The 25527-nt window shown below is 48.6% G+C and overlaps 1 protein-coding gene across 1 annotated transcript in view; it reads left to right on the top strand.

Annotated features, from left to right (window-relative positions):
• Positions 1-23340, top strand: part of MORN1 (MORN repeat containing 1) — a 208320-nt gene extending 184980 nt beyond the window's left edge. Inside the window, exon 15 of the mRNA XM_060259677.1 lies at positions 23022-23340. The gene's annotated coding sequence lies outside the window, so the exon portion shown is untranslated. The remainder of the gene's footprint in view (positions 1-23021) is intronic.
• Positions 23341-25527: the final 2187 nt, after the last annotated feature.

Raw genomic sequence — 25527 nt, 5'->3', positions numbered from 1 at the left:
GTTACATACTTAGCCCACTGTGGTGCGTTGCTTGGAGAACCACCAAAATGGAGGAAGAAGAGACAACCATATATGCCATTTTGGAGGAAAAGTGCAGGATAAAAATGTAACAGACAAATAAAATTCCTTTGACTAAATCCAGAACTCAAAGCAGATTGTTAATTCACTTTTGTCGATGTGGCTTTGATCTAAGAAGATAATTTCTCCCCAGAATTAAACATCTTTAAAGTCGGAAATTAAAATAGCCATTCTATACCATCAAAAGCTTTTTCCCTACCTCTAAAAATATCACTAGCTATTCCTGTTGGCTTTCTTTGCATGATTCATTATATTTATAGGTTTTCTGATGTTATCTTTCAGTTGATGCTGTGCCAAAAAGCCTGCTTTATCTAGGTGAATGCATTTATGATTAACTAATTCAAGAAAAACAGCTATGTGTATAATGTTCTGTTGAGAGCTGCACTATAGAACCTGCATTATGAACTAAGTCTGAATCCCCACTCATCCAGAAAGTGAATTTTTGTCACTCTCTCTCTCTCTCTCACACACACACATACACATAAACGCACAATCCCATACTTTACAGGATTGTTGTGGGGATAAAATGGAGGAGGGGGGGAACCATGTATGCTTCCCTGAGTACTTTGGAGGAAGGACATTACAACTTTCATAGAATCATAGAGTTGGAAGGGACCTCAAGGGTCATCTAGTCCAATCCCCTGCACAATGCAGAAACTCACAAATACCTCCCCCTAAATTCACAGAATCTTCACTGCTATCAGATGGCCATCTAGCCTCTGTTTAGAAACCTCCAAGGAAGGAGAGCCCACCACCTCCTGAGCAAGCCTGTTCCACTGAGGAAAGGCTCTAACGGTCAGGAAGTTCTTCCTAATGTTGAGCCGGAAACTCTTTTGATTTAATTTCAACCCATTGGTTCTGGTCCTACCTTCTGGGGCCACAGAAAACAATTCCACACCATCCTCTAGAGGACAGCCCTTCAAGTACTTGAAGATGGTAATCCTGGCTTTGATACTGGCTTCAGTCTTAAGAACATTTTCCTGGAAATAATCCCCACTGAATATCTCTAAACTGAGAAGTAAATCTTGTTTAGGATTAATCTCTATAACAGAGATATTTCTTTACATCCAAGTTGTCCACAACCAGGGCTTTTTTTGAGCAGGAGCACACAGAAACACAATTCCGGCTGGCTTGGTGTCAGAGGCTGTGGCCTGATTTGAGTCCCTGCTGGGCTTTTTCTACAAAAAGCCCTATGCAGTCCAGTGGTGACACCAGGGATGTGGCCTAATATGCAAATGAGTTCCTGCTGGGCTTTTTCTACAAAGCCCTTCTCACAACTATAATATTGTACAATTATAAATTTTTTCAAAAAAAAAAATCTAAAATAGCACAATGAAAGACAAGCACTAAAAATAACAATTAACAAGTGTAGTTTTTGGTTTTTAAAAACAAAAACAAAGCAGCAGTCAAGGCATATAAACACCTAATGCAGTCCAGAATAAACTTATTTTCAAAAGTGTTGGGAAGGCCAGAAGGAAAGCAATTGTACAGACTTTCTAGGGCAAACGAATCAACGGTGTGTGGGTCATCACTGAAATCTCTAATTAATTTAGGCACACTAAGCATGGCTCCAGCAGCCAATCTGGAGATAGGGTTGCCAACCTGCAGGTGGGACCTGGAGATCCACTGGAGTTAGAAGTGATTTCCAGACTACAGAGATCTGGTCCCCTGGAGAAAAAGGGCTGCTTTGGAGGGTGAACTGGATGACATTATACCTTGCAAAGATCCCTGCCTAGGCTACATCCCCAAATCTCCAGGAATTCCCCGACCTGATGTTGGCAGCTGAGGCGTCTGTAATATATACTTGTCGCACGACTGCTTTTCAGATGCTAAATATTGACAATTCTAAATCCAGCAGCACACGATGCTCAGATGTGTGATTCAGCTACTCAAAAAAGTGGTGATTGGGAAGATGCTGATGTGGATTGGTTCTGAGACGATCTTAAAATAATAATTCATGATATATAAATTTTTAATATATAAAAATATAATTTTTAAAAATGCAGAGATGAGCGTAGCTGTATCGTGTTAACCCACACAAAAAGTTTCCTGCCTTTTCTTTCCCCAGCGAGGGATCACCATCATGACATGGGGTGGCAGGTGGAGCTAATGAAAAAGCCCTGCTTCTGGCACTAGTTAGCCTAGCTTCTGCGGGAGGCAGACCATAATAAGGGCCTCAGATGATGGGGAGGGGCAGTGGCTCTGTGTGGTAGAGCACACGGTTTCCATGCAGGTGATCCTAGATTCAATCCCTGTTTGCTTGCAGAAGGTCCTAGGTTCAATCCCTGTTTGCATGCAGAAGGTCCTTGGTTCAATCCCTGTTTGCATGCAGAAGGTCCTAGGTTCAATCCCTGTTTGCATGCAGAAGGTCCTAGGTTCAATCCCTGTTTGCATGCAGAAGGTCCTAGGTTCAATCCCTGTTTGCATGCAGAAGGTCAAGGTTCAATCCCTGTTTGCATGCAGAAGGTCCTAGGTTCAATCCCTGGCACGCTGGTGTTAAGTTCAGTCCCTGGAGAGTCATTGGATGTCAGAGTAGACAATGCTGAACTAGATTGGCCAGCCTTGGTGTAAGACACTTTAGCACGCTTATGTAATGAATGAGAAGAGGTTCCTAAGGGAACACGTTGTCCTTCATATACATGGCCTTGGGGTCTTTGGGACTTATGGCTGTTTGAATCATGCATGGAAAATAATCAGTAGCCAGTGCAAATGTTTCAAGGCTAGTCTCCAAAACCTCGCATTCCAGTCAGCAGGTTGACCCACTGCTAGGGTTGCCAGGTCTGTGTTTGAAAATACCTGGAGATTTTGGGGGGTGGATCTGAGAGAGGTGGGGTTTGGGGAGGGGCCTCACATTGTTTCACATGAACACCCATAAAGTTGCCTTATGCCGAATCAGACCCTTTGTCCCTCAAAGTCAGTATTGTCTACTCAGACTGGCAGCAGCTCTCCAAGGTCTTTCCCATCTCTGCTGCCAGATCTTTCAACTAGAGATACCGGGGATTGAACCTTGGACCTTCTGCGTGCCAAGCAATTGCTTTACTACTGAGCCACAGCCCCTGCCATGTAATCGTATCTCAATTTTCAAACTAATTTCTGGTTTTTAACAAAATGATTTCCAGGTTTTGTAACACCTGACTTATGTTTTCCAGTTTGCAATACAAATTATTTTCCTAGTTGATTGGTGTCTTCAGATATTCAAGTGGACTCTGGCATGAGATTTGTCCTTTATTTAAGCCACTGGAGATGTCCTTTATTTCCAAAGGTCTGATCCGGCAACCCTAGCCCCAGCGTGTTCTCATCAGGGTCAGCAATTTACATCTCCAGCCGTCTTCGGTTTCAGCTCAGCGCCTTGCCCTCTTCTCGGTTCCATTTGTCCTGATTAGGGAAATGATGCTCATGCGGTGAGCTTCCAGGTCCATAAAGCCCCCCTCAAAAGCACTAAGTGCTCCTTCTATTATCATCACCAGTGGGGTATCCCACACTCCGTAGCATCTCCCTAGGGAACAAACAAGGATTGGCAGCCGCTTAGTCAGAGATGCTGGATCCAGGTTCCTGAGCCCCCTCGAGCATCTGTGCTTCATTTGGATGCAACGCTGGCTGAGAATCAGCAAGAAGGAAGCTGGTTTTTCCCCCTCAGGAACATCCACATGATGTTACCCTCCATTCATCTTGCTTCTGTGTCTCCTCTCACTTTGCTGTGATCTTTCACAAACCTGGTTTGGTACAGTCTTTTTGGAATAATTGTGAAAAATTACGGCTTTGGATGCAGCATGAATGGAATATATGCATTTTCACAGGTCCCATTAATCTCAGTGCCATTTTCCTTATTTCAGTCTCTGTGATCACTATTCCCCTTTCTACTGGTGCAGAGTGGTAAGCTGCAGTACTGCAGTCCAAGCTCTGCTCATGACCTGAGTTTGATCCTGGGGGAAGCTGGGTCCAGGTAGCCGACTCACGGTTGATTCAGGCTTCCATCCTTCCAAGGTCGGTAAAATGAGCACCCAGCTTGCTGGGGGTCATGTGTAGATGACTGGGGAAGGCAATGGCAAACCACCCCATAAAAAGTCTGCCAAGATGTGACATCACCCCATGAGTCAGTAACGACTCAGTGTTTGCACAGGGGACTATCTTTTTACAAGTTCACAGTTTGCATTTGTAAAAAAGTAAGTCTCTGGTCCATTTCATTGGGGAGATGTAAGGGGAAAGAACAGATATCAGTTTCGCTGGAGAAAATGGCTGCTTTGGAGTGTGGATTCTATGGCATTATACTCCAGTGAGGTCCCACCCCTTTCCAAATGCCACCCTTCACAAGCTTCACCCAGAAATATCAAGGAATTGCCCAACATAGTGCTGTCAGCCCTACTTTGCACTCATGGCGATGGTGAGAGCTACATGGAGAATCATCTCCCTGTGGAAGGAGCCCAACCCTATGGAAAGTCATATACATATAAGGGTGATTAACATGTGGAATTCACTGCCACAGGAGGTGGTGGCGGCCACAAGTATAGCCACCTTCAAGAGGGGTTTAGATAAAAATATGGAGCACAGGTCCATCAGTGGCTATTAGCCACAGTGTATGTGTGTATATAAAATTTTTTGCCACTGTGTGACACAGAGTGTTGGACTTGATGGGCCGTTGGCCTGATCCAACATGGCTTCTCTTATGTTCTTAAACAAGGGTACCTTCTTCAGAAACCGATTGTCTAGCTTAGAATGGCTGCTCCAACCAACAGGAGCAGCTTGCCAGAATCTTCAGCAGGGAAGGGACTTCTCAGCTACCGTTTTCGCACACAGCTAATCTTGCAGTGACAATCCTGTTCCCTCCGCAGCGTCCGGTCGGATTTCCCACCATCTGCGCCGGAGTTACAGGAAATGCCGCAGCTTTTGCGTAGCAAACGTAAACTGGGTTTTAACGGTTTACGTTTGCTACACAAAAGCCGCGGCACTTTCACTGCGGGAAGAGGTCTGGGTTCAGCTTTTTGGATGATGGTGATGGTGGTGATGACGAAGACGACAATGGCAATGACGATGATGACAGTGGGTTGTTTTCTTAGGATGTCATTGGATAAATTTTATTGATAATTCAGCCTAAATTTTGTCATGATTAATATAATTCTATTGTATTGAATGTTTCATTGAGGGGTTTTTTCTATTGTTGGAACTGGTTGTTCGTTGCTATGGCATTTTGTTGCTAATGCAATAAAGACTGATTGATTGATCAACAGTGGCAGTGAAAGTAGTAGTAGTAGTAGAAGTTGTTGTATGGCAGTGTATGTGGTATAGTCAGGAGATCGTAAAATTGTCCAGCAGCCAGAAGTTCTGACTTTTAGCATTATGCACCAGTAGTTGGCAACCTAAACTTGTATTTTTTTTAAAAAAAGGCAAGAAACGTAGTGTCATGAGCCCTGACGAGGAGAAGTTGGAAGGGTTAACAGACCTGGAAGAATTGCCAGCCAGTTCCTCAGCTGAACAAACAGCAGCTGGCCCATCAATCACTCTTCAGGCACCAGTGTCAGCTGTTGATGATCAATCTCCTCCAAGCTCTCCTCCTCCCATCTCAAGAGTTCGAAGCAGGCTGAGGAAAGAACTTTCAGAGCGAAGACATGAGGCACGTCGATGCTTCAGATCTCTCAGCCCTGAGTTCTAGCAGAGTCACTGCCACCCAGGGATCAGGCTGAGGCTTTAGGCTTCCCAACCCTCCCGCCCTGGCAGGGGACCCCAGGATTTCCAGCCTCTTCCCCCGCTCCCCAAAAAAACGGAAGCGGGGGGAGGGGGGAAACCGCGCCAAGGAGCGTGGCCCGGTGAGTGGCAGGGGCGGCGGGACCGCGGCGATTGTCCCGAGCTGGCCGCCCTCTGGCCGCTTTTGGCCTTGCTCCCCCCCTTCGGCAGCTCCCGCAGGGAGGAGGGGGTGTCTGGGCTGGGCTGGGCTCTGAGCCCCCTTCGGCCACGGAGAAGGAGGCGCCGAGAGCGGTTCGGGCGCGTCCCCGCCAGCCTTGCTGCTGCTGACCAGCTGCTGCTGCTGCTTCCGGATGGAAGAAAGGAGGACTGAGCTGCCCGCCAGCCCGCAGGCAGCGGCTGTTACCGCCACGACGCGCCGGAACGCCATGAAGGCGGGCGAGGGAGAGAAAGAAGAGGCGAGAGAGAAGGAGCGGGGGCGGCTCGGCAGCGCCGCCTTATCCGGGCCAGAGGCAGAGCCGGCCGTGGGCAGCCCGCCTCGTCATGCGTGTGTGCGTCGTGGGATGAAAATACAATAAACAGGGCCCGGTGAGTGGCAGTGGCAGGGGGGCGCTGTGGGGCGGCAGGCTGGCTGGCAGGGCTGGCCGCTTTTGGCCTTGCTCCCCCCCCCCTCCGGTGGCTCCTGCGGGGAGGAGGGAGCGTCTGGGCCGTCCCTTTAAATTCAGTTATGCTTGTCACACCCTTGCTCCTGGCTCCGCCCCATTGTCTCCTGGCTCCGCCCCCAAAGTCTCCTGGCTCCACCCCCAAAGTCCCCAGATATTTCTTGAATTGGACATGGCAACCCTATGAGGCTTCCATATAGCTCCCACCCAGTACCTGGTAACCTTGTGGAAGCAACAAGTCTATTCTCTGGCTTGCATCCACACTCCTTCCTGATTCCTGATCCTGAGCTGCTTGATTTCCATGGCACCCTGACGTTGTGGCTTTTGGACATTGACGTCTGATTCCGGTTTGTGTTTCTGCATTGGTGACTTGGCTCCTGCTTGACTTCCTGGACTTTGACCTTGGACTGGCTTTGGACTCCTGCCTGTCTGCACCCTGAGAACGTGACACGTTTCAGCTGTGGTATGCCATTGTCTGCCTCTGTGTTGCAGCCCTGGCATTCCTTGGAGGTCTCCCTTCCAAATACTAGCCAAGGCTGAACCTACTTAGCTTCTGAGGTCCGATGGGATCCGGCTAACCTGGGCAGCTTTTGGGAATGTGATACATGCGCTTTACCGCTGAGTGACAAGTCCTCCTGAGGCAGGGAGAGGCTGAACCCTAACCCAACATCCCACTGCAGACCTCAGCCCTGACGCTCAGGAGCCCCGAACAGGATGAAAAAGAAACTTAAGACTTTTCAACCACGTTTGTGATCCTGCAAGAACGATTTGGTTGAACGTGACCCGTTAGAATTCCTTTTAAAAAACACTCAACCAAGAACTATCCGGTTGGGTAGAGGGATTATATGTTCACTGCAATGCTCCTAAGGAGAAGGGAGGGGGGAAAAGAAAAGAAACCATCATTTCCTCTCCTCCTTTTATTTACCAATTAAAAATAGTTCCATCAGAGAGGCTTCCCAAGATATTTAAGCGCATGCTCGCTCACACACACACACACACACACAGGAAACATCTGGCAGGCAGAAGCACGGTGTCAGCAGACAGCAGCAATTATACCCAGCCTGAACAACAACTTAATTACTGACGAGGGCAGCTCCAAAAGGGATCCTCTCTCAGCCACACAAAATACACCGCCTGAATTCATCCCTTCGGAAAAATTAAAACTCTTCCCCCCAAAAAAAATAAAACCGCAACCGACTCTGGTGCTTTAGACTGCCGAGGAGAAAGAGCTATCATGAAGACATATCGAACGGCACTAGGCAAAGTCAGAGCACAGAATCACTGAACCCAGAACTCTCTATTCTGGCCAGCAACAGTCCTTTGAAGTCTTGGGTGAAATCCTGGGTTCCTTGTGCTCAAGGGGTCACATCTGTATGCAATGCATGTGCTCCACCTCTAGACTGAGGGACCACTTCTAAGTGAACACACGAAACCTGCTTTATTCTAGTGGTCTGACTTGGACCACCATCTAGATTAGGCAGGGCTTTTTTGTAGAAAAGGCCCGGCAGGAACTCATTTGCATATTAGGCCACACCCCCTGACACCAAGCCAGCTGGAACTGTGTTCCTGTGCATTCCTACTCAAAAAAGGCCCTGAGCTTAGGAACCTTATGTATGCAAAGCACGTGTCCTGCCACTGAGTTCTGAGGACCCCATCTCTGCTAAAGTATGGCAAAAATAGGCAGTGAAAGCCTCCACCCAGCAGAGAGCTTCACGAATGCCACCCTCCCGGTCCCTGCCTTTTTCTAATATCTATTCAAGTGTTGAGTAACCACCATTTATGAAAAGGAGCCGAGATCGCTATTCATAATAGACTTGGAAGTCGGGAGCCAGCGTTGAATCTGAGCATCCAAAGACAGCAACCCAGCACAGCTCCTGTTTGAAAACACAGCTGAATGACTGAGAAGGGGACGAAGGTCCCATGGGGCTGGAGAGAGGGGAAGGAACGATTGGGGAGTTACCCAAGTGCCCATCCACTGGGGGGAAGTTTGGCACAGAAGAAGAAGACTGCAGATTTATACCCTGCCCTTCTTTCTGAATCAGAGATTCAGAGCGGCTTACAATATCCTATATCTTCTCCCCCCACAACAGACACCCTGTGAGGTGGGTGGCGCTGAGAGAATGTAACTGAACAAGAACTGGTTGTCTCTGGAGTAGGGAATAGGGATGCCAGCCTCCAGGAGGAATCTGAGGACCCCCCCCCCCCCGAATTACAGTCCCTCTCCAGATTGCAGAGATCAGTTCCTCTGGAGAAAATGGATCTTTTGTAGAGGGGGCTCTTTGGCATTGCACCCCACTGAAGTCCCTGTCCTCCCCAGGTTGCATCCCCATCAGTACTCTGAAGTCCCTGTCCTCCCCAGGTTGCATCCCCATCAGTACTCCCTCTAAGCCAGGGGTCCCCGACCTCTGGGCCGTGGACCGGTACCGGTCCGTGGCCTGTTAGCAACTGGGCTGTGAGTTGTATAATTATTTCATTACATATTACAATGTAGTAATAATAAAAATAATAAGATGACAACTTTGGATTTATATCCTGCCCTCCCTCCCTCAGAGCAGCTCACAATCTCCTTTACCTTCCTCTCCCACATCAGACACCCTGTGAGGTAGATGGGGTTGAGAGAGCTCTCGCAGAAGCTGCCCTTTCAAGGACAATTCTGTGACAGCTATGGCTGACCCAAGGCCATTCCAGCAGCTGCAAGTGGAGGAGTGGGGAATCAAACCCAGTTCTCCCAGATAAGAGTCTGCACATTTAACCAACATGCCAAACAAAGAGAAATAAAGTGCACAATTATATCATCCCAAAACCACCACCCCCAGTCCTGGAAAAATTGTCTTTCACAGAACCGGTCCCTGTGCCCAAAAGGTTGGGGACTGCTGCTCTAAGCAGTGGAGTCTTGTGAGCAAAAACCCTGTTTTGTGAGCTACTGGTATTAAAGTTGTGAGCTACCTGCAAAAATTAGTTTGCTCAGGGGCCGTTTTTCCTGAGCAAAGACAAAAATTTGTGAGCTGGAGGCTGAAAAACTGTGAGCTAGCTCACACTAACTCAGCTTAGAGGGAACACTGATCTCCATATTCCCAGGAGTTTCCCAACCTGAATCTGGCAGCCTACCTTCTCCACACGCTTCTGGCAGACAGGGGGGGGCCTTGTAATTCTAGTAGGAAAGGAAGGAAGGATACTTAAGCGCCCTCCTTTTTTTGCCTGCTTAAGATATAAAACAAGGAAAGCCTTGCCAAAGCCGTAGAGGGAGAATATTCTGTCCATTTGGAAGCCTTAAACTTGGACCCAGTTTTAGAGGAAGACTGAATGTTATAGCTGAGCATCACAAAAGGCCCGGTAGACAACCAAAGGTCAACTTCCCTTCAAATTTCCCTCCATCGTTGTTATGGGTGAGCAGCAGTGCTTCCTCTAAGCTGAATTAGCATGAGCTAGCTCACAAATTTTCAGCCTCCGGCTCACACATTTTTGTCTTAGCTCAGGAAAAATGGCCCCGGAGCTAGTTTATGCAGCAGCTCACAACTTTAATACCAGTAGCTCACAAAAGTAGAATTTTTGCTCACAAGACACTGCAGCTTAGAGGGAACATTGGTGAGTTGTTGCCTTGAGCTGGAATACCTTCCCCACTTTGCGAGAGCTTTGGGAGAAATGGATAAATGCATAAAGTGCATAAAACCTCTGGGTAATATTAAACTCCACTGTGGAACTTTTTTTACATCCCCGGTCCTCTGACATCATTTGGAAGCATTTTTCTAAGCCAGCAGCCCCCGGAGGCAGCCGGCAATAAAGCATTTCCCAATTTTATTCCACTTGCCGCCACCAAGAGCGAAAGCAGGGCAAGGGATTGACAAGGGAAAATAGCAGCGCTAACAACGGAACTTCGACCAAATTCTCACTGGGGTGGTCGACCTGTGCCCCTGCTAGACCACCGCAGCCTTTAGGTGGGGGGACGGACTTCATAATTAAATGCTTCTCTATACTAAAGAAATTAGCAGGACTGGGGGGAAATATAGTTAGAACTCCCCCCCCCCTCCAGACTTTCTTGTTTTCTTTCTGTTGGGAATATTTTGCATTGAGAAGCACATGAGTCTTGTAAATTCAGAACTCTAGCCCCCGCCTGCAGGTTGGCAACCCTACTGCCTAGCAGGGTGTGCAGTACAGAGACCAGTTTGCCTTCTCAGTGAAAATTCAGCCTTTGGGTGATTTGTCCCCCTCTTTTGGGGGAGGCGACTGAGAAAGGGAAGTGCTGCCCTCACGCTCTGTTGTGAGCTTCCTGGTGGCATCTGATGGGCTTCTGTAGGAAACCGGATGCTGGACTAGAACTTTTGGTCTGATCTAGCAGGGCTTTTCTTACGACTTGCACCAGCACACAGACACAAGCTTTCCTGGGACAGCATGTGTTCAAGTCTGAGAGCCACGCAACATCGGCACCTGTTATTGGATGGCAGTATGGGGTCTCTAGCCTGACCCAGATAGCCTAGGCTGGACCGATCCTGCCATATCTCAGAAGCTAAGCAGGTTCAGCCCTGGCTAGTATTTGGAAGGGAGACCTCCAGGGGATACCAGGGCTGCAACGCAGAGGTCGTTTTTGCACTCACCTTAATCAGCAGCGACGACCCTCTCCACCGCGCAGGATCTGCGCGGATTTCGCACTAATTGCCGCGGAGCACCCAGAAGAGCCGGAAAGTCCCGGCGCTTTTGCGGCGCAAACGGAAACTGGTTTTTGGCGGTTTCCGTTTGCGCCGCAAAAGCGCCGGGACTTTCCGGCTCTTCTGGTGCTCCGCGGCAATTAGTGCGAAATCCGCGCAGATCCTGCGCGGTGGAGAGGGTCGTCGCTGCTGATTAAGGTGAGTGCGAAAACGACCAGAGGTAGACAATGGCCAACCACTGTTGAATGTCTCACTAGGGGTCGCCAAAGGTCAGCTGTGCCTTGACAACAAAAATAAAGCAAAAGGGAAGCTCGAGATTTGCCATGTCTGGTCTAATTCGAGGCACCAGCTACTTCTTGGCCCTGCACCCCACCATTGTAACAATCAGGGCTTTTTTTTTTGGGTAGCAGGAACTCCTTTGCATATTAGACCACACACCCCTGATGTAGCCAATCCTCCAAGAGCTTAGGTTAAAAAAAAAAAAAAAAGGTAGTCCCCTGTGCAAGCACCAATTGTTTCCGACTCTGGGGTGACGTCGCATCACAACGTTTTCACGGCAGACTTTTTAATGGGGTGGTTTGCCATTGCCTTCCCCAGTCAGCTACACTTCGCCCCCCCCCCCCAGCAAGCTGGGTACTCATTTTACCAACCTCGGAAGGCTGAGTCAACCTTGAGCCTGCTACCTGAACCCAGCTTCCGCCAGGATCGAACTCAGGTCATGAGCAGAGAGTTTGGACTGCAGTACTGCAGCTTTACCACTCTGTGTCATGGGGCTCTTCGTATAGGGCCTACTGTAAGCTCCAGGAGGATTGGCTACATCAAGGGTGTGTGGCCTGATATGCAAAGGAGTTGCATACAAAAAAAGCCCTGGTGACAACACACTTCAAGAAGGAAGCTCTGGTCGTAGAACACACGCTTCCGGCCTGCCCACAATCCTGCTAGCTGCCTCACATCATACAACTACTGAACAGTCTCTCCACGGGGCTGCTGAACCCAGGCAATGTCTTTTTTTTACCCAGAAACCTCCTGTGACATTTGTAGCTGATGGCCCTGATCCTCCCGTTCTTGCTGTCATTTTGGGTAGGCTGCCTACACATTTTGGGAAACGTTCCTCCCAACTGCAGGAACCCAGGAGGCTTTTCACCCTCCCCTTTTTGGGGGGTTAAATCAAGCCACCTTGGCCTACGCCAAGCTGTGTGGTTTACGCATTTTGGACAGGAAGAGGAGAAACCAGTCCTCCCAACTCCAGCGGCTCAAGGGCTTCCCGAATCAAGGCCTATTCTTCCCTGCAAAGCAAGCTAATTGTCCACAAATGCCGCTGCCACCAGGGCCGCACAGGCCAATTATCTCCTAAGCAGCGGCAATAAAGACGACTCGACAGCTGGCAAGCAGCCTGGTTTCCTGATTCCGGCATCTGAGCCATTAACGTTACGGATGGAGAGTTCGGATGCGGGGGCAGGGGGGGCGGGCGGGCGTTCTGAGAAGCTTCTCCAGCTGGGAGGGGATGGAGAGAAAGGAAGAGAGAGAGAGAGAATGGGAAGCATCGCAGAGCAGTAGGGGGTTGGGTTGGGGGGGAAGAGAGAGAGAGAGCGCGCCTTGGCAAGGCCCCGGTCGCTTGTTTGATTTCTTTTCCAAAGCAAAGAGTCAGCAGCCCAAGGAAGCAGCTTCTCTCCGGAACGAGCCCAGCCAAGACTCCATGTCTTTTGATGTGTCTCAGACCCTCCAAAATAAGAAACAAAGAGCCTGGCTGCCAAGCGTGGAAGTGGCAGCAGAGGAAAGTTTGAACCGGATTCAAAAAAAAAGCGGAGGGGTGGACTGGGCAGTCCGCCCTGGGCCTTCTTCCACGGCTGGCTGGCGCGAGAAATCCTCCCAGCTTTGCTGGGCAGGAGGCATCAAGGTTGAAACCCCCCGGGCAGCCTTCTCATGGCAAGGAGGGGGGAGGAAGGCGGCTGTTTATGGGCCCCCTTCAAGGCCAAAGGGGGGGGGGTCTGTTTCTCCCAAGCCCTGTGTTCTCCCCTCACTTTCACTTACTCCATGATATTTAAGGATTTCATTTTTGGCCTTATGAAATCCTCCAGTTTTCACATCTCCCTAAATGTCCTGGTGCACCACGCTGAGATTCGCTGACAAGGGCTGAGCTCAAAAAGCTTGGAGCCATCTCTTTTGAAAGCACCATCTCCGGGGCTTTTTTTGTAGTAGGAACTCCTTTGCATATTAGGCCACACCCTCCTGATGTAGCCAATCTTTCAAGAGGTTACCAGACATGCTGTACAGGGCCTACTGTAAACTCTTGGAGGATTGGCTACATCAGGGGGGTGTGGCCTAATATGCAAAGGAGTTCCAGCTATAAAAAAAAACCCTGACCGGCTCCATTTTCTGGCGAGTTTCCAAGAAGGGACCCCATCCCGGCATTCCCCTTTGCTTGTCAAACACTGCAGACCCAAAGTCTGCTGACCAGCTCCTGTAAAGGTGAGTGGACTCAAGTTGATGGGGCTGGGCTCCTTCCCCTTAATAGGTGCCTATAGAGGCAGAGGAGGAAAAAATGCTACCCGCCCACATTTGCCCTCCTTACTAGATGGCAAATATAGCCAGGTGGGTCCCGCTGTCAGGGAGCTCCAGCCTTTTTGAGCCCACAAGCACCTCTGGAATTTTGAGAGAGGGTTATGAGTGCCACCCCAAAATGGCTGCCGTAGAAGGCGGAGCCAAAAAATACATCCCTCCTGGCTTTGAAAACAGAACTGTTTGGCAGCCGTTTGTTATTAGCTGTACTTTGCTCAGAAGCATGGTCCATCCATTAGGAGGACATAGACTTAGAGAAGGAGGAAAGAGAGAGGGGAAAATGAAATCACACAGAGAGGGCTTACCAGCCTTCCTGATTGCCAGGGGTTGTGGGTTGTTGAAAACCTCATTAATTTGAATGAAGACACCCAATAACAGAGAGCGCCAGAGGATTTGCTGGCAAGTTCCATAGCACCCATGGATGCCACTATGAGAGCCAGTTTGGTGTGGTAGTTAAGTGTGCGGACTCTTATCTGGGAGAACCGGGCTTGATTCCCCACTCCTCCATTTGCAACTGCTGGAACGGTCTTGGGTCAGCCATGGCTCTTGCAGGCGTTGTCCTTGAAAGGGCAGCTTCTGGGAGAGCTCTCTCAATCCCACCCACCTCACAGGGTGTCTGTTGTGTGGGAGAAAGGTCAAGGAGACTGTGAGCTGCTCTGAGATTCAGAGTGAAGGACGGGATATAAATCCAATTTCTTCTTCTTCTTCTTCTTCTTCCTCTTCTTCTTCTTCTTCTTCTTCTTCTTCTTCTTCTTCTTCTTCTTCTTCACCTTTGAGCTATGCAGAAGCAAGAGAAGAGACAATGACCTTGACCGATGTAGCGGGATGAAGAGCCGCAGTACGATTGCCAGGGCAGTGTGGAGGGGCAGGCCCTCCCCACCCTGGATCCAGGCACAGGGGCCAGTTTTTTTGCCCCAGAGACAGCTGATGCTCTTGTAGCAGGATGCCAAGGACAGGTCCCATTGCCGTACAATGAAAGAGGTGACTTCCAGTATTCCCTCAGGATGTCAAGATCTCCTAGGCGAGTGGAGGGAGGGAGACAAACCAAGGGACGAAGTTTCAGTGTCCCAGCTGACTTATGGCGACCCCGTGGGATTTTTCAAGGCAAGAGACATTCATAGGCGTTTCACCATTGCCTGCCTCCGCATCACAACCCCTGTATTCCTCAGAGGTCTCCCATCCAAATACTAACCAGGGCTGACCCTGCTTAACTTAAATTGTAATTGTATTTTATTGATTTTAGATTGTAATTTATAATTGTCTGAACTGAATGGATGGTCAGCCGCCCTGAGTCCGCTTGCAGAGAGGGCGGGTTAGAAATTGAAATAAATAAATAAATAAATAACTCCCATGACCTGACGAGATTGGGCTAGCCTGGGTTATCCAGGCCCGAGTGACATTGCGTAGAGATCCTTGAGTTAAGAATCAAATAAAATCAAGCATCAACTAATCATAAGCAGATAAAAGATTGTGATCATAATTAGGTCACAATTTCAATGGTTTTGTAGAAAGATTTTTTAAAAAAAAATGGAATGGGAGCATTCCCAGCAACATTCAGAGGATACAATCGTATAAAAGTCAAAACAGATCAAAACATAGGAGCAGAAATAAGGGGGGGGGGGGGAGAGAATTCTAACGTTCAAATCAAATGAAACGAGTTGAAAGGGAAAATACTGATAAAAGCAGAAAAGGAATGTGCAGGACCAAGAAGAAAAAAGACGAGAAGGGCAAGAGCAGTAGACGAAATAGCTGATTTGACAAAACAGAGAAGGTTTTCAAAATTCGCAAGATGAGAAGGCGGAGGCAGGATTATAAGAGATTAAACAATCTAATTACGAAGAAAGCCGAAGAAAGATGGCTGGAAGAATACTGTGACACCACGGAAGAATTAATGAATTCAGGAGAGTAGATAAGGCCCATCAAGTTATGAAAAATATGAACGGTGAGAAGAGAAGAGGACGGTATTCATGGCTATTAGAAGTGAACATTGGCCAGTCGCCAGACAGCCACTTTAGGTGTACCTGAGAACTCAGTCAAAGTCAGTGGGATTTTTCATGTCCTAACTGCACTGTCTGCTTTTTGAAAACCTTCCTACATTTTTTCCAGTTATTTCGGTTTTTATTTCTGAAGATTTTACATGTTAGGTGACTCTCCTAGCGAGCAGAGATTCCCTATTTTGTGTGTGCGTGTTGCCTGTTAAGGCACAGCCTACTTACAACAACACAAGATGTTCAGAGGTGGCTCGGCATTGCTTGCCTCTGAGTAGCATCCCTCGTTTTCTTTGTGGTCTCCTATCCAAGTACTAACCAGGGCTGACCATGTTTAGTTTCCAAGATTTCACCATCAATTGTGTAGTATTATATGCTTCCCAGTTCCCAGGTCGGGGTGGGGGATCCCTCGGTTTTTCAGGCTCCTCCTTGCCACCAGCTAGCTGGCCGGCAGTGGGCAGCCCCACCCCAGCAAACACTGTGTTCCTTTAAACTTTGTTAAGTTTACAAGAGGCTTGCAAGAGTTTGTGTTTCTGAATGTGCGTGCGCCTTTAAATCGCAAGAGGAAAGCTGCAGTGGGGCAGGGCCACATTGCTCTCAGTCCCTCTGTTTGTTTGGAGGAAAACTCCATCCCCTAGGTTGTTCTTTCATTTTCCTGGAGAAGTTGGTTGAAATACAGCAGATGGTTATATTCAGCAATGTGAGTAAATTGCCCCAGAGAGATCACAACAGTGTGTGGTTTGCTAATTGCTGTTTTATTGTGGCTGCTTTGTGAAAGTGTGTGTGTAGTGTAGTTACTGGGGAACAAAGAAATGAAGACTGTATTCAGGGGGACTGCACTGCTGTATTTTTATTTGTTTTAGAGAATGGGAAAGTCTTCTGGTTCCACCCCCCCCCCCCCCCCACAAAGTCCCCAGATATTTTCTCAGTTGGACTGGCAACCCTAGTAGATTAGTTTGTACTGAATAACATGTAAGGTATTTATATGCACAGTATTTGATAACACAAGGTGCTGGACGCTACCTTTATAGCCTTTCACGTCCTGTGACTTACTTTTGTGCAGGACTGCCTCTCCCAGCATCAAAACCACGTTGTAGCCCCATCCTCTGACCAACACCAATTGGTTATTCCCGCTGATAGATCTAGAACTTTTTGAGTGACTGCTCCCTGAGAGCCAGTTTGGTGTAGTGGTTAAGTGTGCGGACTCTTATCTGGGAGAACCGGGTTTGATTCCCCACTCCTCCACTTGCAGCTGCTGGCAGAGGTTGTCCTTGAAAGGGCAGCTGCTGTGAGAGCCCTCTCCAGCCCCACCCACCTCACAGGGGTGTCTGTTGTGGGGGAGGAAGGGAAAGGAGATTGTGAGCCGCTCTGAGACTCTTCGGAGTGGAGGGCAGGATATAAATCCAATATCATCTTCTTCTTCTATTCTACAGAACAGCTTTACTGAAACCATGATGAAGGCTTCCACAAAGCTGGGATTCCACAGGGCTGTTGAAAGCAGAGTTATTCAGGAGGGCTTTTGATGCCGCCGCCTATTTATAGTTGGAAAGCTATTTATTAGTTCTTACAAATTTTTAATTGTATACTTTTTTATTATAATTGTAACTCACTTCAAGTTTGTTTCCGGAGGAAAGAGGGTTACCGATGTTCTAAATAAATACATGAATTGTAGGTATAGCACACATATAATTTTGATTTACTGACACACAAATAATGTTGAGGGAAGAAAAGCGTACATTTTACAGGAAGGATCTGGTGCGAGAGAACAAATGGGGGGGGGGGCACTGAAATTAAAAATCCAAAGTTTGATTCACACAAAGGAGAAGCGAGGAGCCAAATGTGGGTTCCCACGTCAAAACAATCGGGTTGGAGACATTCATAACCATTTGTTTATTTCACAGAATTTATATCCCACCTTTCTGCCCTCAACAAAGGCCCACCAAGGTGGCTAACAAAATATACACACTGAAAACCACATTTGAAAATCATTAAAAGGGCTTTTTTCGTAGCACGAACTCCTTCGCATAGTAGGCCACACCCCCGTTATGTAGCCAATCCTCCAAGAGCTTACAGGGCTCTTCATACAGAGCCTAATGTAAGCTCTTGGAGGACTGGCTACATCAGGGGGGCGTAGCCTAATATGAAAAGGAGTTTTTGCTACAAAAAAAAAAGCCCTGATTAAAACCTTCTCCCCAAATCATTAAAACCAGTCATTCCTAGACTGTCTGAAGTGTTCGGTTTTACCACAAATGCCTGACCTCTTCATGTTCTGGTATCTGCCACTATGATTTACAATGAAGTGCAATGAAATTTGGCGAAGAAATGAGGCACACCATGTCAGGTAAAACAATGATACTAGTATTTACGAAAGGCTTGTTAGCCTTTCGTAGGGCCTGTAAAACGGAGCTGTTCCACCAGGTTTTTGGGTGAGGCGGTGGGCACCTATTCATTAGATCGGTTGGCCTCCCCTACTGTACTATCCTACCGCGCTGTTTTGCTGCATTGTATTGTTACACCATCTCGGTCCTGCTGAACCATTCTGTCGGACTGAACATCGTTTTTATTGTTATGCTGTTTTATTGTCATGCTGATTTTAATGTGATTTTATTATTTAGGTTGTGCTCCGCTCTGAGCCCCTATGGGGAATGGGCAGAATATAAATAAACAAATCATCATCATCTGGGGATTGTATATTTATTACATTTTAGATTCCACCGTTCTGGAACTCACAGCTGTTTATGGCAGGTCTCTTGCCCAGCCTCTGAGCAGACCCAAACCTCTTGAAGTTGCTGCTCCCGTAGCCTCTAACCAGGACCGGATCTACATGTTTTTTGAAGGGGGGCAAAATTTAAAAACGATGCCCCCTTATGGGCCATTCTGTCTTATGGTTCCATAGAATACAATGGACTCCATACCCAATTTGGCGCCCCCCCCCCCCTCTGTTGGCACTTGAGGCAAACACCTCCCTGTGCCCCCCCTTTAGATCCGGCCTTGCCTCCACCCACACCATGGCTGGGATCCTAGGAAATGTTGCTCAAACATACATTAACATTTGGGAGAACCATCCGGAATCTTTGTAGGTTCTTCCTCTCCCGTCTTGCGTTCTCTTTCTGTCTAGTTCATGTGGAAGTCTCTGGACACACATAACTACACGAAAGCAGCCTTCTGCTGAGTCACGCCATTGGTCTCTCTCAAGGGCACTGTTGTTGACACACCACCTGCTGCCTGATCGTTTTTTTAAATCAGAGATTCTGGCGACTAGACCAGGGATGTTTTCATGCCAAGTTGTATGCTCTGCCTCCCTCCCCCAGATATTATTCTGTCTGAAAAGATGGGCAAGTCATCAAGATAAACATCTGACCACCAATGTTCCCTCTAAGCTGCAGAGTCTTCTGAGCAAAAATTCTACTTTGTGAGCCACAGGCATTAAAGTTGTGAGCCACTGCATAAATTAGTTTGCTCTGGGGCCACTTTTCCTGAGCTGAGACAAAAATGTGTGAGTCAGAGGCTAAAAAGCTGTGAGCTGGCTCACACTAACTCAGCTTAGATGGAACACTGCTGTCTACATGTGTTTATTGTTTTTTTTGTTAAAGTCAAGGGATGTGGCAGAGTATCCATTGGTGTCCCCAACATAGTCTGCTTCAGGAGGAGGAGGAGACGAAGAAGAAGAAAGTCTCCTTACCCGAAGGAGTCTCAAAGTGGCTTACAATCACCTTCCTTCCTCCCCCCACAACAGACACCCTGGGAAGTAGGTGGGGCCAAGAGAGCTCTAAGTGTCACGGCTGGGGCCGGGTCAGGCAAAGTCCAGAGGCAGTCCAAGGTCTGTAGCCAGTAAGCAGGAGGGTCCGAGGCGCCAAATCCGAATCACTGTAGAAGTATCGCAGGTCTGAGGTCCAGAAGCCGAGGTCAGGGAGTCCAGAAGTCCAAAGCCAAAGTCAGGGAGTCAGGAACCAAAGTCAAGCCGGAGTGGATGCTAGAATGTCAGGGAGATGACTAGTTGCTTCCACAAAGCCTCCTCCCAAAGCCCACAGCTATATAGCCCTCTGCTGGCTGTTGCCCGTTTGGGCTAATTGCTGGCTCAGGGAGGCAGCCAGGATCCTGTTACCACTCAAGCATCCTTGCTCTTAGAAGGGCCAGAATCCTCTCAGAACTCAGGGCTCAGGGAGCGTCTTGCTTGTGAGCGTGCTGCCCTCCTCCGATCCCTGAGGTCCTGCTGGAGGCGGTCACGCACACGAGCCACCCGAGAGGGCGAGGCAGGGGGGCTGGGATCTTCTCCAGCAGGAGGCAGGGGCGCTGGTGCAGGTGGCAGGGGCACAGTTTCCTCATCAGACTCAACTTCCTCTGAAGGGTCCCCAGCACCCATGACACTAAGAGAACTGTGAGTGACCCAAGACCACTCCGGTGGCTGCACGTGGAGGAGTGGGGAATCAAACTCAGTTCTCCAGATTAAAATCTGTTGCTCTTAACCCATATACCAAACTAAAAAATAAAGGTAGTCCCCTGTGCAAGTACCGGGTCATTACCAACCCATAGGGTGAAGTCACATCACGACATTTGCTTGGCAGGCCTTTACAGGGCGGTTTGCCATTGCCTTCCCCAGTCATCTACACTTTACCCCAGCAAGCTAGCTCTCCATGTAAACGGCATTGGCTTTGTGCGACACACATGAGGATTTGTTTGTGTTCCAAGTGTGACGGGGCGGGGGCTGTGTGGCAAACCCAAAGCAGATGCCCTTGTGCAGCAAGCAGGACATGAACTCTGGGTTATTGTTAACATGTGTCCTCCCGCCATCGTAAAATCAGGAGTGTTTGTGGGGGGGGAAGACAAAGAAACTCTGCTCCCAACCATTGGCACCAACACAACAGGCTGGCAAAGGAACCCATTCACCCACTTCTCCTCTGGACGTACTTGCATTATTGCAGAGCACGCCACCGGGGAAAGCTTAATCATTTGGAAACTGAGCTTATTCCTTGGGATACTGATTTCATTTCCTTCCCTGGCCTTCTCGGACAGCTTTCCGAATAAAAGGTTGGGCGTGCTGTACTAAAAATGGCACAGCGAGACCAGAACGTGACTCCCTTAACAGAACTGGGTCAAGCCTCATGTTCTGATCCACCCATCTCTTCCCTATCATCACCTGAGCTTTCTCGAGATGGCAGAGTTGCTAGCTCCAGGTCAGGAAATTCCTGGAGATTTGTGGGGAGGGGGGGGGGGCTGGAGCCTGGAGAGGGTGGGGTTTGAGGAGATGAGGGACCTCGGCAGGGTAGAATGCCATAGAGTCCAGTGGTCCCCTAAGCTGAGTTAGTGTGAGCTAGCTCACAGTCTTTTAAGCCTCCGGCTCACACATTTTTGCCTTGGCTCAGGAAAAATGGCTCCAGAGCAAACCGATTTATGCGGTAGCTCACAACTTTTAATGCCAGTAGCTCATGAAGCAGACATTTTGCTCACAAGACTCCAGAGCTTAGAGGGAGTATTGATGGAGTCCAACCTCCAATGCAGCCGTTTTCTCCAGGGGAGATGATCTCTGTAGTCCAGAGATCAGTGGTAATTCCAGGAGAACCCAGGCCTCAGCAGGAAGTTAAACCCACAAAAGAGACAGCCGTGCAAAAGCAAGCAAACGAACAAAGCACAAGGCTCACGACCAATACGCTGCTGTCGAAATGTATTCCAAACATCTCAAATCCATTTTGAATATGAGCGAAACATAGTAACGCCAGTTATTTGTAAATACACCTGACTTGAGAAAAGTCCACAATACAAATCGCTCTCCGCCCGTCGAACCTGCGTCTTCTCGGTAGTTAAAGAGCTCAAGCTCCGCTTTTCTGCCAAAATAGCCATCAAGGCGTTCACTCACCACTCAGCAACTGCATGCAAAAAAGCGGAGCTTGGGCTCTTTAACTGCCGAGAAGACGCAGGTTCGACGGGTGGAGAGCAATCTGTATTGTGGACTTTTCTCAAGTCAGTGTATTTTACAAGTAACTGGCGTTACTATGTTTCGTTCATATTCAAAACAGATTTGAGATGTCTGAAATACATTTAGACTGCAGCGTATTGGTCGTGAGCCTTGTGCTTTGTTTGTTTCTCAGCAGGAGGTTGGCAACCCTGTGAGATGGGTTAGACTGATCCGGATTAAGTATGTTGATGGGCAGGGAATCCCTCAGAGGACAGTAGATTAAGGATAGAGGCCCGTTTGCCCTGACCTGCATAGCCCGGGCAAGTCCAATCTCATCAGATCTCAGAAGCTAAGTATGGTTGACTCTGGCAAGTGCTTGGATGGGAGGGAGGCCTCCTTGGAATACCAGCAGTTGGGAGGCGGGAGCAGGATAGAGGCTGAGGCCTTCCCCTGACGTTACCTGCTGGTACTGGGATTCAGACATTGACTGTCTTTGAATGTGGATATTCCCTTTAGTCCCCATGGCTAGTAGCCACTGATAGGCCTCTCCTCAATGATTCTGTCAAATCCTCTTATGAGAACATAAGAGTCTTCAGTTTCTCTGCTGGGCCATGGGCCTCCACTAGAGTTGCCAGGTCCAATTCAAGAGATATCTGGGGACTTTGAGGCGTGGAGCCAGGAGACGGGGGGTGGAGCCAGGAGCAAGGTTGTGACAAGCATCACTGAACTCCAAAGGGAATTCTGGCCATCACATTTAAAGGGACAGCACACCTTTTAAATGCCTTCCCTCAGTTGGAAATAATGAAGGATGGGGCACTTTCTTTGGAGGCTAACAGAATTGGACCCCCTGGTCCAATCTTTTTGAAACTTGGAGGGTGTTTTGAAGAGAGGCACTGGATGCTATGCTGCAAATGTGGTGTCTCTGCCTCAAAAACCAGCTCCTCCAGTGCCCTAGATATCCACAGATCAATTCTCCATGATACCCTATGGGAATCGGTCTCCATAGGGAATGATGGAGTGCCCAGCAGACATTTCCCTTCCCCCCCCCCCCGCTTTCTGAGGACCCTGAAGTGGGAGGGAGGGCCTCCAAACCAGGAGATCCCCTGCCCCCACGTGGGGATTGGCAACCCTAGCCTCCACAGGTGTCCTGATGGGCTGACCCCTGACCTTTGCCCCGATGCCATCTAATGGCCGCACCCGTCCATCAGTTCAGGCAGACTTGTCGGTGGGGGACACCATCCCAGGAGACACTGTAAGACTCGGCTCTCTCTCCTCCCCACCGTCTCTGTGATTAATGCAAAGGGCCGAGAACTGTCAATGATGCATCAGTAATGGAATGAAAAACGGGCAGGGCCACGGCAGGCGCCTTGAGCTTCCAATGTCGACCTCACGTTGAGCGATGCAGTTAGGAATGGGGTACAGGGAGGGAGCGAGGGAAGAAACATACCCCCCCCTTCCCCACGCTCCCATCTGTGAAACAGAATTTTCAACATTATGCATTTGCGTTTCTTTTCTCTCACAGGGCGGGGGAAGGGTCCCTTTCTCCGAGATCTGCCCAACCCTTGAGCCGACGAACTGCAAACATCAGGGCTGCCTGACCCAGCGATTCTTCAAGCAGCCGGCGGTGGAGCCAAAAAACGAAACGGACACCCCAGCTGGGAGGGAACCGATCCCTTTGAGGAAGGAAGAGGGACACACAGAGACACATAAAGCATCTTTCCAAAGTGGAGAATCCAGAGCTGCAAGGGCGTGTAGCTGCGGACTGAGTTAATCCCATAGAGACAGGGGGCAAAGGAGCACTTCAAATAAATTTACCATGTTGATTATTGATTACTCACTTATTACAGGTCTTTCCCCCTTTTTTTGTTAACAAGTTCAGCATGACGTCTCAGGACAATGACTCGATCAGAGTGGCCAACTCTAGGCTATGAAATTCTTGGAGAATTGGGGGAAGGGCAAAGCCTGGGGAAAGAGGGGCCTCAGCAGGGATGTGATGTCATAGAGCCCACCCTCTGAAGTTCCATTTCCTCCAGGGGATCTGATCTCTTTAGTTGAGAGGTCAGTAGTAATTCCTAGGTGTCTCCGGCACCCACCTGCAGGTCCGGCAACCCTAGATCTATCTTTCACATCTTACCCTGCTTGTCTAAGGAATTGGAGAGGCGGGGACAGGGGGGGAGGACATAAACAGTTTCCCTCTTCCTCTATTTTTATCCCCACGACGACCTCAGTGAGGTATGGTAGCATGAAAAAGGGTGCATGATTTGGCTGAGCAGGGAACTGGAACTCAGAACTCCAGAGAGAGGGAAGTGGAAAAATTCAGAGTAGAGGACAGAAGAGAAGGAGGGGGAAGACCATGGTGGCTTTAAGAGGGCAGGGGAGTTGGGAAGAGGAAGAAAGGGACACCTGGCAGGAAAGGGGAAAGGAGGGAAGGGGAAATTATGGCAGCAGCAGACATCAAGGGTGGAGAGAAAAAGTAGGAGGGATTTTGGGACATCAAACACAGCAAAGGGAGGGGGTCCAGCGGGGGTAGAATGGGAATTCCAGACCCCCGGGAGTCCTTGCAGGTTTGCTTCTGGCTCTTATGATATTTTAATTATTTATCAATGTAATTATTTATTAACAAGGGCTGGAGACAGGCAGGAGTTTTTAACAAAGCAGAAGATGGCAAAGGCCCGGAGTTTTGAAAAGCAGCTTGTAAATTTTGTGGACGACTAAGGAGCTCAGAGTTCGCCTGACGGTTATCCCCCTCTCCCGTTTCATTCCCATGAAGATCCTGGAAGGCAGCTGAGGCTGAGAAACAGCGACTGGGCTAAAGTCACCCCAGTGTCTTTCATGGCAGGAGTGTGAAGCGGAGCCATGTTCAGAGACAGAACTCCAAATACCACAGAGTCCAGTGACACCTTTAAGACCAACAAAGTTTTATTCAAGGTATCAGCTTTCATGCACAAGCACACTTCATTATTTCTGAAGAAGTGTGCTTGCACCCAAAAGCTCATACCTCGAATAAAACTTGGCTGGCCTTAAAGGTGCCATGTGACTGGATTCTAGTCTGTTGTTTCAGACCAACATGGCTACTCACCTGGATCTACCTCTGGATACCAGTTATTGGAGGGCGAAAGGGGGGGGGGGAGTGTTGGCTTCCATGACTCTGCTTATGGGCCTCCCAGAGCATCACCATAAGAACTAGTATGGTGCACTAGATCAGGGGTGTCAAACATGCAGCCCAGTTGCCGAATCAGTCCCTCGGAGTGCTCCTATCAGGCCCCCTGAGCAACTGGCTCTTGTCTGCTTCCTTCTCCTCTCTTGCTTCCTTCTTCATTTCAGCTTGCTTTACACAAGGCTTGCTCAATCACACAGGAGCTACAGAGCAAAACCTCAATTTTCTCCATTGGTTGAGGCTCCTCCCCCTCCGGGTCCCCTGGGGAGGGAGGGAAAGAGCCAGAGCTTCCTTTGCCCAGTTCCCTGGATCCCTGTGAGAAATACAAAGAAAGCACCTTTAAGACCAACAAGTGCTAATGTTTTAAGCATGTTTTATTAGGTGGGGTTTTTTTAGTCGCGTTTGTCTGTGTCCTTTAAAAAGTTTATAGCTCTGCTACCTAATCTTAAATAGGTACACACATGGCCTGGCCCGACCTGGCCCAACATGGCTCAGCCTGACCACAAGGTCTCATTTATATCAGATCCGGCCCTCATAACAAATGAGTTCAACACCCCTGCACTAGATGGACCTTTGCTCTAATCCAGCAGGACTCGTCTTCTGTCACTAGGGAAGGGCTCTCTTCCTGAGACCTTGGAGAGCTGCTGCCAGCCAGAGCCCACAATGCTCAGCTAAGGTTGTGGTCTGACTTGGTCTAAAACTAAAGCATCTTCATGTCGACCAGATTGGGGCAATCAAAACGCTTGGGGCTCTTCAGCTTGGTGAAACGATGACTGAGGGGTGATGTGAGAGAGGTTTAAAGATTATGCATGGGATAGAGAAGGTAGAGAAAGAAGTCCTTTTCTCCTTTTCTCACAATATGAGAACTTGT

This window comes from Heteronotia binoei, chromosome 18 (genome assembly GCF_032191835.1).
Source record: "Heteronotia binoei isolate CCM8104 ecotype False Entrance Well chromosome 18, APGP_CSIRO_Hbin_v1, whole genome shotgun sequence".
NCBI classification, from domain to species: Eukaryota; Metazoa; Chordata; class Lepidosauria; order Squamata; family Gekkonidae; genus Heteronotia; species Heteronotia binoei.
The sequence above is the reverse complement of the archived record's forward strand: the minus strand, read 5'-3'. Positions and strand labels throughout refer to the sequence as shown.